The sequence below is a fragment of the Mustela lutreola genome, chromosome 3 (genome assembly GCF_030435805.1).
Source record: "Mustela lutreola isolate mMusLut2 chromosome 3, mMusLut2.pri, whole genome shotgun sequence".
NCBI lineage: Eukaryota > Metazoa > Chordata > Mammalia > Carnivora > Mustelidae > Mustela > Mustela lutreola.
The window spans coordinates 125,634,329-125,647,402 of NC_081292.1; the positions used below are offsets into that span (position 1 = coordinate 125,634,329).

General features: G+C 35.5%; 1 long non-coding RNA gene across 1 annotated transcript; it reads left to right on the forward strand.

The window, feature by feature from the left end:
- The first annotated feature begins 1,349 nt into the window (after nt 1-1,349).
- On the forward strand, nt 1,350-11,841 carry LOC131828101 (uncharacterized). Its single transcript, XR_009352232.1, has 3 exons — nt 1,350-1,913; nt 5,886-5,949; nt 11,735-11,841. It is a non-coding gene; the product is annotated as an uncharacterized LOC131828101 (long non-coding RNA).
- Nucleotides 11,842-13,074: the final 1,233 nt, after the last annotated feature.

Consider the following 13,074-nt stretch of genomic DNA (forward strand, 5'->3'; position numbering starts at 1 on the left):
AACTGACATATTTTGGTTATTTCAGGGCAGCTAACTCATGTTCAGTTTAATCTAATCTTGAACTTTGCAGTTGATATTTTTGAAATGAGGTGGCTAGACAGGAAGAGACTGGTATATCTATATATCAATTTCTATATCTGTATCTATATCTATGCAACAATTAAGGACTACTTCAGTCAAGACACTGTGATTGATACCTACCCAACATACGTTAGATACTAAATAAATATCTTGAATAAATTAGTGATTAGAATTTTTTAAGGGAGATTATAGAAAATATGAAATCATGATCACAAACTTTAAAATATGTATGTATGATAGTAAAATATCTGTGAAGTGTGACTCAATGATGTTTTCCATCCCCAAATATTTTCTTAAGGGCCTACTTTGCATAAATATTCTAGCACTTAGGAAGACCAAGATTTTATATGCAATATGATATGGATTATTAGTCTATTTAGACTTGAGATTAAAGATCCAACTTTTCTTGTGTTTTGTGGCATGTTCTTGGCCACAGTGTTAAGAGGTAAAACATAAAAGGAAATAGAGCAGGAATATTTGATTATTGGGCATTTGGATATAAACTGCTAAGATAATATAAGACACCAAATTATTTTAGGGTAAACTTAGACTATTTAATTTATGGTTTATGTACAAGAAAGTTAACTTAAATTTACTGAAATATCAAAAGAAATATGAGTTGAAAAAAATTACATTCTTATATTTTTTGAGCATAAAGAGAAAGAAAAATGATTCAGACTTCTCAACTTCCAGCCAAGCTTCCCAAGGGTCAGTTAGACATTTTTATTAAAAGAAAAAAAACTCTCACAACATAATACATCCATTATTCTTTCATTTTGCAAAATGTCAAACTCCATGTGATCCTTTTAATTTCTATGGGTGTTCTAAACAGATTCTAGCTAGAGATGGAGCTGATACACAGCTTGGCCAGTATAGATCAGAATGTGCATAAAAAGCCATCATGACTTACTCCACAGCATCAAAAACCCCTTGAATTTGACAGCTATAATAAAGTGAAAGTTTTCTTTCTTTTGAATTTCCCAGAACTAGCATATCTACCTTGTGCCCAATTTTGTCTCATGAAAATGATTTTTTGTGTCTCAAGAATACAGGCTCCACAATGGGTCTGTGCTACTCTTTCACCTCCTAGAGCTGAGAAAAGGTCAGGAAGAGTTCACTACTTATTCCTTGAGTAGCCAAATTGGTATCATTTTCTGAAGTTGTTCATGAGAGTAAGACAACATGGCGGCGAGACGGGGTAATTTCATCTGAAATGTGCAGCTTCCTTTCGTCTCCTCTCTGCCTGCCCAAGGCTACAAGTCACTTATTTACGCTCGTCTTAATATGTGAGATTTTGAACAATTCTTAAATGCAGTGAACTGGACTGACCAAACACATTTGTTTAAAAGTGAATAAACTTTATTCCACCTCCACAGAAGAGAAAGCTAATGACTTAAATGTGGAAAGGCAGGGTTTTTAATTTTTTTTTAACTTTTTTCCCCTCGCTTATCAAAAACCACAAGGATTTCCTGTTTCATCATTCTCTACGTCTACCTAGAGTGGTCTAAAGGTGAAATGCCTGAATATTAAGCCATAATCAATCATTGTACACACACTAATTACTTTCTGTCCTCCCCTTTCCTTGTCATCATGGTCCAAAGCAGGTTTTTGAGACTGAGTACATTCATCTGAGCTGTTAGCTGCTACGCTCCACTGCGTCCTTGTATGATCTGCCTGGTCCAGACCCCTGGAGAAAATTTGTGCATGCATACTGTATGTGAACTTTAGATAAATAAATAAACACGCGAAACAGCTTCCAGATAATTGAAAGTGAATGAAGGAGGGAGCAAAAAGAAAACAATTTCTCTGGGGATAAGCAGCGAAGGTGGCAGGTATGATTAAAATCCATATGATTTATGGGTAGGTGGATTACTAACATGACAACCCTGTTCGTGTTTGTTTGTTTGGGTGCATTTGACAATAAAGTTTTGTTGTTGTTGTTGTGCTTGCAGTGGGTTTTGCTCAGGAGTTAGCCACTCAGGAATTCCTAGTGCCTGACTGAGCAGTAATTTAGCAAGCTCTCTTGTGCTCTTTTCCTGTCAGCATTAACATGTCAATTCATTTTAATAGTCTGGGCATGCTCAGTGGGCATGCATTTTCTCAGTAGGTATCCCACGAGCCCACCCTGTGGTGCAGAAATGTGTTATAGCTTGTCTCAGACCTCCGAGACTTCAGCACGTTTATTTTCATTATGGCCAAGTATATTTGTTAAAACGAAGCCAAAATAATACATAAAATCAAGACCTTCACAAATGAAATAGGTTATGTATATTTGATTGGTAATTTTAGCTCTTTCAAAGATTAGGTTGTACAATCTTTCTTTACACAAAATTATTACATTGGAGAGCTTTTAAAAAAAAAAAGTGCTGTCACTGCCTCTAGTTTTTGGAAGTTAAATGATATCCTGTCCCAATGGGAATTTTCTGTAATCATGATTAATAGTTGAAGTAGCTTTTATATAAAATGAGAATTTGTCTACTATCTTTCTATTAAAGTGTTTTCAAAATAGATTTTTGTCTAATGTTTTGTCTGTAAATAAGTAGATAAGATGAAAAAAATAAGTAAGTACAGAATCAGTCACAGACACACATATACTCTCTCTCTCTCAAATCAAACTAAGCAGGAGGAGTCTTGGTCTTCATAAATCTGGACCTCAATTGTCAAACTAGGTCTCAATTTAAGCCCAAATTTCAGGATGTGTTAGGAAATACCTTGACAGACAGAAAGGAAGTGGAAGAAGAAACCTCAGTGCAGAACCCAAACAAAACTCAGGTCACCATTGCAGAGCAGTTGACAATTTATGCCATTTATACAAATTACTGCTTAAAAAAGCAAGACTTTGAGGGTACACTTTGAAGCAGCAAAAACATTCAATGTGTTGTACTGTTGACACATTTTTTGTTCTCAGGATTTTTTTGAATTGCTGAACAATTCTGGAATGTTGGGCATAAAAAATAGTTGAGGGGAAGAATATCAGGATAGAGGATCACATCCACTTTTTCTTTGAATTGTCCTTTTCAACTTTTTCATTCCTTGCCATCCCTTTTTTCTTAACCCTGGGTGTCAAGCTTTGTGTATTCGATTATGTAAGGGCAAAACTGACTGTGCATAGGCTCATGCGCTTTTTCTGTGGTGCAGTTGGTGAGAATAGCCAGGCAATCTTGCATCATCACCAGATCGAACAAAATTCTGATTAGAATTTAGAGTTTCTCAGACAGTACCATAGCTTATGCCCTTAGATCCCATTAAACATTCTTCAAAACAATTTAAAATAACATTTTTGTGAATTATTTTGCATTTAAAACATTTTAGAAATTCTTGACATAAACTTTCAGAATTTTCCAGTTTTCTTTTTCTTTCTTTCTTTCAAGATTTTATTTGACAGACAGAGATCACAAGTAGGCAGAGAGGCAGGCAGAGAGAGAGGAAGGGAAGCAGGTTCCTCACTGAGCAGAGAGCCCGACGCAGGACTCCATCCCAGGACCCCGGGATCATGACCTGAGCTGAAGACAGAGGCTTTAACCCACTGAGCCCCCCAGGCGCCCCCAGAGTTTTCCAGTTTTCATCTTGGCCTCCTTTCAGCTTTAATGACTATTTAACCCATTAGCAAGAGTTCCCTTAATGCTGCAAATCTTCAGGAATCCTGAAATCCAGAACTGGGATGTTTAAACAGTGATCATTTTAAATATTTGTAATAAGATTTTAACTGACATCATCATTCATAGAAAGTTACAACCACAGTGCTTTCTAAGGTCTAAAAATATTCATCGAACTCAGGAAGTAACTGCTCAGAAATGCTTATTCAGGTCAGGGAAAAGGTTTTCCATGTTCTGTATCTAAAGGCAAAGTGGAAAGATCGAGAATAATAGGAAAGGACACAGAGCAGATTAGAAGGGTATGAAGGCAGAGGTTGGAAAAGATGGAGTGGCTCTCCTTCCAGGCATGGCATCCTGTGATTTGCCATCACTCTGCCTCATCCAGACACTTCTAGAGTTTCCTCAGGGCTCCTCCTCTCACCGGGTGCACAAGTGCATCTCTGCCTGTGCTGCAGTCTGTATACAAGCACATTCACCTTAAAGAGATTAGAGACAAGAAAACTGAAGGAGCAAAAGATATTTCTTATCTTCTGAATCTTAAATTATACCCACTCTTTATGGCTCCTCTGAAGTTTGCATACTGGGAAGAACTTGAGTAGCTCTTAGTCTTTTTGACAAGATGAAAAATGATAGTTTTGTCCTCAAATAGTGAATATACCTTAACTCACAAAAACTTGTTCATGTAAAATATAGGGCAGAAAGAGTCTTTCATCTATAAAGTGTTTTCAGATTCTCAATGAGAGGTACTCTATTTTCATGATTCAGTCTCTTTACACATTCATTAATATTATTATAAAAATAATTATAATTTTAATAAAACAAAGTATAGGACATATTCTTCCTGTCAACTCTCTCTGTGTTCAGTATGCAATGGATTACCTCAGAGAAATAAATTCCCTGGCTTATATTTTTAACCAAATGCAGCACTTACAATTTTTTAAATAAAATTTTTGCAGACTGTATATGATTTGTATAATCTATTATTGATAATGCTAATTAATAAAATGACACATCACTGTCTCTTTCTTGCTTTCTCTTACACACATATACTCACACCCCACCCCTGCAGGCCCACTTTCCAGGGCTCATTCCAATCTAATAAGGATTATTTTCAGGGCATTCCAGACAATGTTCCAAATTATTATTCTATAATCCTTGTTCTTCTGCAGATAAAAGGAGGTTGTGTTTAAAGAACCATTGCTTGGAAGTTTCTTTTACTCAAATGTTAAAACAGTAAAAAAAAAAAAAAAAAAAAAAAATTAGCTGTGAAATAGACAAGAAGGTTCCATGGGCTTCCGAATGAATCCTTCTAACATTCAAAGTGTTTATATATGTTGTGTGTGACTAGAATAATGGAAGCAGTAGAGAATACCATATTTTAATCAATTTTCAGAATAATTTTGAATAGGATTTTAACTTTAGAACTAATAAAAATGTAGCACATAAATGTCCAATAGCTAAAATATACTACCTAATCATTTGCTTTTTATGGAAATAGGGGTAGGAATAGTAAAATTATTATTTCCTTTACATATCTTTGTCAATTTCTTTTACTCTTAGGATTTATGGCTGCTCTTTTTACAATGAATCTACTTTTCAAAGAATTACTTATTCTTTGAAAACTTTACAGGCATCCTACATGATTTATTTTCATATTATTTATACCAAATGTGTAAATCATATACTAATGATGGTAGCATCTTTATAGTTCTTTTTAAATATGGATGAAATATGAGGTTTCTTCCAAGGTACAAAATGTCATTAAGGGCTCAGGTGGTTAAAATCAACATGAAAAATACATGCTGCATTTTCTCCCCTTAAATGCAATAATGTAATCAGATTTCAAGTCATCTTACCTACCTCACTTACAGCTTTATGGAGATTAATTAGTTTTTAGACCCTAGTCACATGATCTTTTCTGACTGTCATTTAGCTGGCTGACTAGAACCTGTAAGCTGTCTCTTGCCCCAAAGGAGAGATTAAATTTTAGTATGTTTGTCTTCTTTCTTTGATTTAAAGGTGGATTTTTGAAGTAATGATTTAATTGTATTTTGCTGTTAATTGGAAATTTATTATAACCTTGTTTTGGTGAAAGGTAAATATTTAAATAATTATAAATAAGTAAAACAAGATGTTATTCCTATTTTGCTGTAAAGACTTTTACTATACTGGCACCTAAAAACTAGTTTTTTATTATTTATGATACAGATGTTACAAACACTCAGATGAGTTTTCTGCAACAAATTTGTACCTCACAGAGGAAGTTACTCAGGTAAGTTAAGAGCACTGGTAACTGGTGGTCCCAAGGCAAGTTTCTAAGGTAAAAACTAATGTGAAATTTTTTAAATTGCTTGAGAATTTGCTAAGTAACAAACAAACAAAACAAAACAAATCAAAACAAAAAAGTATGACTTGCTTCCGGGCAAAATTCCTGCTTTAAAAAAAAAAAAAATCCACAAACACTGAAAACAATATTGAAGAACAACAAAAACTTCATAATTATAAATTTGTTACTCCTTAATAATATATGTTCTATGATTAGTGTTACATGCATCACATTTTCTCTGACTAATCTGAAGATGCAAACTGAAAGACCACAGCCTTAGTTCTCCTGTTAAGGTACTTAGCTATGGATCCTCAATCTGGAGGAAAAAGAAACAGCAACAACAACAACAATAACAACGTCAATCTGCTTTGCAAAAAGTGATTAAAGAAAAAAAAAGAAACCTTGTCTGCTAAGTTGTTAAAACATTGATATTTCTAGCTTGGGTCCTAATTAAGGTGTAATGAGAGATTTGAAGTGCAGTGCATTCCCCTCATTCACGTCACTAAACCAGTGAACCACAACTACACACATAGTTTCCAGAAGACATAGGACCGAGTGAATTAGTTATCCTATAACTCCTGAGCAGTTGGTTCGGAACTGGAGCCACTGGGGCATAGATGCATGGTGAACGTGTGACTGTCTGGCTGCTGGTTGACTACAGATTTCCTTTCATGGGTACTTAACAATAAACAGTCACTCCACGTAGGAGAGAACTTGATTCCATAAACACATGGAATTTCCTGGCTCTTAAATGAAGACACCACAGGATTTTCACTGCTCAGGTGTTACTGGACACAACGCTGCTTCGGGAACCAAAATTATCTATTTCCCTTGCCTGTGGAGCTGGATCATTGCCTTTGGCAGTAACCCCAGACTCCTGCAAATGATGAAGACATCCCTCCATGCCTACGTGGAAAATAGCGCCAACATGGATGCCATTAGAAATACTCAACTGAGTATATGCTGAGAAAATCGTGTCATCCGTACCTTGCATGAAGAGGAAGGACTGGGAACACCAGTATAACTTGAAGCCAGTTCCCTTGAATGAGAATTATTGAGTTATATAAAATCTCTTCGAGGACACGGATATGGTATTTTCTGGCTCTTTTTTTCTTCCAACATGCTGCTCATCCACTTGTGTTTCCTGCCTGACTTTGGCAATGAGGAAATAATCACTCCACTCTGTGCCTGCCTTCAAAGATTCTCTAAATAATTAGAAGAGAGATAAAATATGTGCAAGAATCTCAATACTCATCCTGGAGCATTCGTACAAAAAATAGACTTGATAAGCTTTATATTCATTTTTCTCACAATGACTATTGGAGAGTAAATTCGGTTTCAGATTCCCATTGTGTAAATAACAAAATCCAGAGGCAAGAGATGCGTAACAGGATAGTCAAAATCTTCTATAGATTCATTGGTCCCGTCATCCTCTATTATTCTTAGGAAATGCTTCATAATGTTCGAGCTTTTTACCAGGACACATTGCTTCCATACGTAGCTCATGACATTCTTTTGGTCCTGGGCATAGATATTCTGCATGCTATTATCCTATGTTTAGGTTAAAAATAATAGAAAAAACATTCTCCCATTATCAACATTATGTATCTAATTAGTTGTCTCCAGTGGACATATGACTTCATATTAACTTCAGAGTTAACACTGCATAGTTACGTTCTTTATTGGCACCTGTGAGCTGTCCCCTCCTCCTCCCACAAAACAGACCTGTTCCAGCAGGGGTAGATAGTAAGCAACCCCCACCCCCTCACACCACACCATCCATGGAAATTATCATAAATAAACAAATGCCTGAATATATCCATTTCTATCACCAGTAGGCAGCATTCCAAGCCAGGCATGTTGATCCTGGGTTTCTGTTCCATTGATAAAAGGGGATATGGCATTTTTGTTCCAGCCCAGAGCTGTCCAATGTGCTCTTGTAAGGCAAGTTTCCATGTTGAGTGAATAAGGATCATTGTTTCCTACATAATGAGCCTCCCTCTCCTTTGGCTCTCAGTGAAAGGCTGCCACCACACTGGCTAAGAAATAGTCCTGTTTAACCGCCAAGTGTCTGCTGAACACAGTGTGGTAATGGGAATGATTTTCTTATCCATCATTACATGATTGGCACGTGAATAATTTCGCCCACCAGGTCATCCTGTCACATCATCCATGGTAACCAGGCTTGATCAAATGTAAAAACTACACTGCTCCCACAAAATGATCACTTTTTTAAGAAAAATAAAGAAATGTCTTCATTTCTACTCCCCTCCACTTCTGTATTAAAGATACTAGTTTCAGAGATGAATGGATAAGAAAAGCCAATAAAGTACATTGATTGAATTCATATCATAATTTTAAGATTCATATATTTCCAAGTTTTGCCTCTGTTTTTTACCTGTTTCTGGCCAGCATAGCCAAAGTAAAGGTCTAGACATTATTACTACATCCAGTTCACTAATATTTATTGCTCTAAATCCAATCTATATTAGCACGTCAGCCCTGTATCAAAGCAGAAGACAGCAGTATTTATGATTATTAGTACAATATTGAATCATCCTGAACCAATTACTGATCCAATTACTGTGTCATTATTATCTTCTGAATAGGGCTTGATTTGTCTGTGATAAATATGATGCAATTAAACCACCTTTTTACATAATAAAACACTGCAGGTGTTTATTCTTAAGAGTTCACAGATACCAACAACCAATAGATTTAATTAAAAAAATCCTTGATATAAGTGTGAATTTCATTTAATTTTTCTAACTTTAATGTACATTTAAAGTGTATCTTATTGAAAGACACAATTGTATAATCTCTTGTCTGGTTATTATTTAGAAACTATACTAACTGTCAGACCAAACAAAAATTAACATATTTGTTTAATATTCTGATTTAAAATGTCACGTATACAAGGCATATAAACATTAACTGAATTGCTTAAAAAGTTCTTAGAAATAGATACATTACAAAAAGAGACAGAATATCAGCAATGGTATGTATGCAAGTTTAAAGCTAGTTTTCTTACTACATATTTAAATATCATTTGAATGATGCATACTTCAAAAAATCTGAACATTGATAACTCTAAAAATCTTCATTTAAAAGACAAACATCATTAAAAAATAAATAAATAAAAGACAAACATCATTAAATAGAAAACAGGGTTTAAATTTAGTATTATTTTTAACACTAGAAACAACCCAAGAAATTGTTGTAGTTCTCGACGTATTTCTGCTCTTCACTCTTTTAGCCCCAAATTTAAAAGTAACATTTATAATTAAAGGAGTGGAAAGGAATGCTCAATAACAGGATACAATTTTTTTTGGATTTTACAAAAATATTTTGATGATTATAATAATCAGTTTGATATTATATTTTAAAGCACTATAATTCAAGTTGATGTGAACATCAACTATCAATTTTCTAAGACTTTAACATAAATCAAAAAAGAATTACATGACCTTATAAAAACTGTATTAAAAATAATAGACTCATAAATAAAACTACTTTGACAGGTTCAACTTATTGCCACACGGACTTACTATACCATTTCTATCCTATAATTCTATTGATACCTTTTGGGGCCAGACAATTTGATACGAATCTTCATCTACCTATCAGGCTAGTAGCTGTTGAACTAATTTCACTCAGCAATAAAACGGTGGTTGGCCACCAATACCTTTTATAATGTTCTTCTCTATGTGGTTATGTAATGTGTGTCAGTATTTACTGACTGCATTATTGCAATTAGCCAAGAATTTCAAAGTGGTTGCTAACATATAGCTTTTATCATACACCTCGCTGTTGGCCTGTCCTAGGTAATTATAGAAAGTTTGTTTTGGCCTTAAGGCTATAATCATACAAATTACAGTTTTTATCCTCTTTCATCTTCTCTCTGTCTCTGCCTCTGTCTCTGATTCTCCCTCTCCCTTTTCCCTGCTCTCTCTCTTTCCATGAGTAGTTCTAAATAGGAGGGAGTTCCCATTTTTATTGCCAGCATTTCAATAATTGTAGATGTGCTCATGTAGAAATTGATTGATAATTCTGAACACCTACCATCAATATCCAATTTTCTTCATATTTTTAAAAGGCAAGAATAAACTCAAATCCATTCCAAGCAGATTAACAAAAACACGCTTTTAAAAAATCTACAGTGGATATAGGAGGGGAACGAGAGTGTTGTGCCTTGCATAAAGAAGTATTAGAGATTAAAATGAACATTTTCGTTAGTGCAGACTAAAATTTACTTCTGTATCTACAGAAATTCGATATAAACTAAGAGTTTGCAAAAAACTGAAAATGGGTACTGAGATTCCAGACAATATTTAATTTAACCTAAGTATTAAAATAAAAGCAATAACACTGAGAATAAATTAATGAACTACAATTAATTATATTTACAATAAGTGGTTTGGGTTTGAAACACCTACTCTCTGCACTGATAAAATAAAGCCTACATCCTGCAGGAGCTAAAGTAAGTTAAATGAAGATGCTTTTAACAAGGTTATTACTTAAGCAATGACAGGTTTACAGATTTTAGCACCACTGGGTTTTCACAGGAGCTATAGCAAGTGCTAAAATAACACACACCTTCAGGTTCATTAAATTCACCAGTGTGATGAAATAACTGATATTTTGCTGTATTACTATAGTCCCTCAAAGAACCATCTATAAATAAGATACACTAATAACAGCTGTTTGTGCTGGTAAAACAATGAAATAATTCTTCCAAGGTTTATCTGCAAGGGAAAGTAGTGGTTAAGCAGTACTGTTAGCAGTGTCTAGTAATTCTGATTTCTTTGGAGTCTCATATTTATTTATTTACCTAAAATAGGTATGCTCTGTAAAAGGTTTTACCGTGGGGCGGCACTCAGAAGGAAACTTGTAAAAAGGTGGTGTATATTAAGAGGAAATCGACTGAATCCCACCCCCAAATATTTACTTTACTGTCTGATGTTTACTAGGATATTTATGGAGGCTGTTTTATTTAAAAGAACTTATAAAATCCCAATAACCACTAGAAACAGCAGCATCTCTGATAAATCCTTCACCATAGTCTGTTGTGAGATGAGCCAAAAACATAAATAGTGGGTTTCTAATAAATCAATGGAGGCTGGCCTTTGGAGACCTAGAAGACATATGGACAGTAATAGAGTATCTCAGGTTGTCTCATGAGTGATTCCATCTGGATGAAGTCTTGGTGTTATTCACAGCCTACTTCTCCCCTAAAACACCTTCAATCTTATCCACAGCCTCCATCTCAAATGTCAGACCACCTGGGATATGCAGCTGTCAGGCTGAAAGGGGAGCTGCCTGGGACTGGCCCCGGCCTGCTCATCAAGGAGGTACTGTCACTAGGCAGCAGGCAATCCTAGGTGCACAGGGATGACAGCACCACTGAAAGCCGGAGACACGCCTGGCTCAGGATGTGAGATTGCAAGGGTAAAACAAAGAATTTAGCCGAAACTGGGCATATTTCTACTATAGAGCTGGGTCTGATGGGGTATTCTTTCCTTCAAGATATTTTCTTTTTTCTTGTCAATGTTCCCGTACAGATCAATATATTTTGACTATAAGTAAATCAAAATATAGAATTTTCACAAGTGTATTTCTTCATCCTTCATATCGTTTTCAAGGGTTTCTTTTTTTGCCATATACTAATTGATATTCATATTTTCTCTTATTATTTTTTAAAGTTTTCTTTTTTTTCTTTTTTTTTTTTTAGAGAGAGAGAGCGAGAACATGCACATGAGGAGAGGGGAGGGACAGAGGGAGATGGAAAGAGAGTCTTAGGTGGACTCCAGGCACTCAGCATGGAGCCCCTCATGCAGCTGGATCTCAGAGCATGGAGATCAGGACCCTGAGATCATGACCTGAGCCGAAAACAGAGAGGTGACTTAACCGACTGTGCCACCCAAGTACCCCTTCATATTTTTGATTATTAAGCAAATTCAGTTTCCATCAATGCATGTATTCTGAGAGAATGGTTTCTTTACCATAACTGTGCTTGCAAGTTTATTTTCTCCTCTGCCTCCTTACCCCCTCAGTGTTGGTTAATGTCCATGGCTGTAACAATTTGGGAGAAAGAAGCACCTTTTACAGAGAGCCATTTCAGTTTGATAAGTGACTAATAAGAATGCAATCAATTTAATATTTAGTGTTTCCTTCTTTCCTTTCTTGAATGCTTTTTTAAGAAAGTAGAAAACAGAATTTCTGCTGCAACTTCAATCAACTGTGCTCTTTCTCTGTTAGTCTTGAATTACATGGCTATGATTCTGATTTTTTGGGAGAAGTGTACTGAGGTTGTCTTCACCCCACTGAAATTAGTCCTGGTTAATCCCTAATGATGGGTTCTACAAGAGGGCAAATGCCACATCTAGCTTGTTTGCTTACATGCCTAAGTTTTAGCCATCATTCTTTTATTTTTTTTTATATAATTTTATTTATTTATTTGTCAGAGAGAGAGAGAGAGAGAGCACAAGCAGAGGGAATAGCAGGCACAGGGAGAGGCAGGCTCCCCGCCGAGCAAGGAGCCCAATGTGGGATTCAATCCTAGGACACTGGGATCATGACCCGAACTGAAGGCAGACGCTCAGCTGACTGAGCCACCAAGGCTTCCCTTAGCCATCACCCTGGACATCGCAAAATATGTATTGGGTGAATTAATGTGTTTGTATTTTCTGGTTTTACTGTGGAGGAGAATTTGTCTCTATGTGAGACAAGATCCAGTTTGAACTTCTATTTTCTCTAAAATTTCTCTTTCCTAATTTCTTTCCCTTGCCCCTTATTATAATCCTTTTATTCCATGTAAATACCGTGTTGTGCTTAGTTATTATTTTTGCTCCCCTTTCCTAGCTTCTTACTTACTATATCTGGTTTTAAGATAGCTTCTGCCTGTTAAATAAGTTATTTGCCTATTATTATGATATATATTTTTTTTTCCCAGGGAGGCAGAATAGCATAAAGGGTTAAAAGCATGTCTTTTGGAGTTGGGTAGAATGAATTTCAAACAGCCCTGTAACAAACAGCTGGCACCACAGTGTGTGCTTATGTAGTCCACAATAA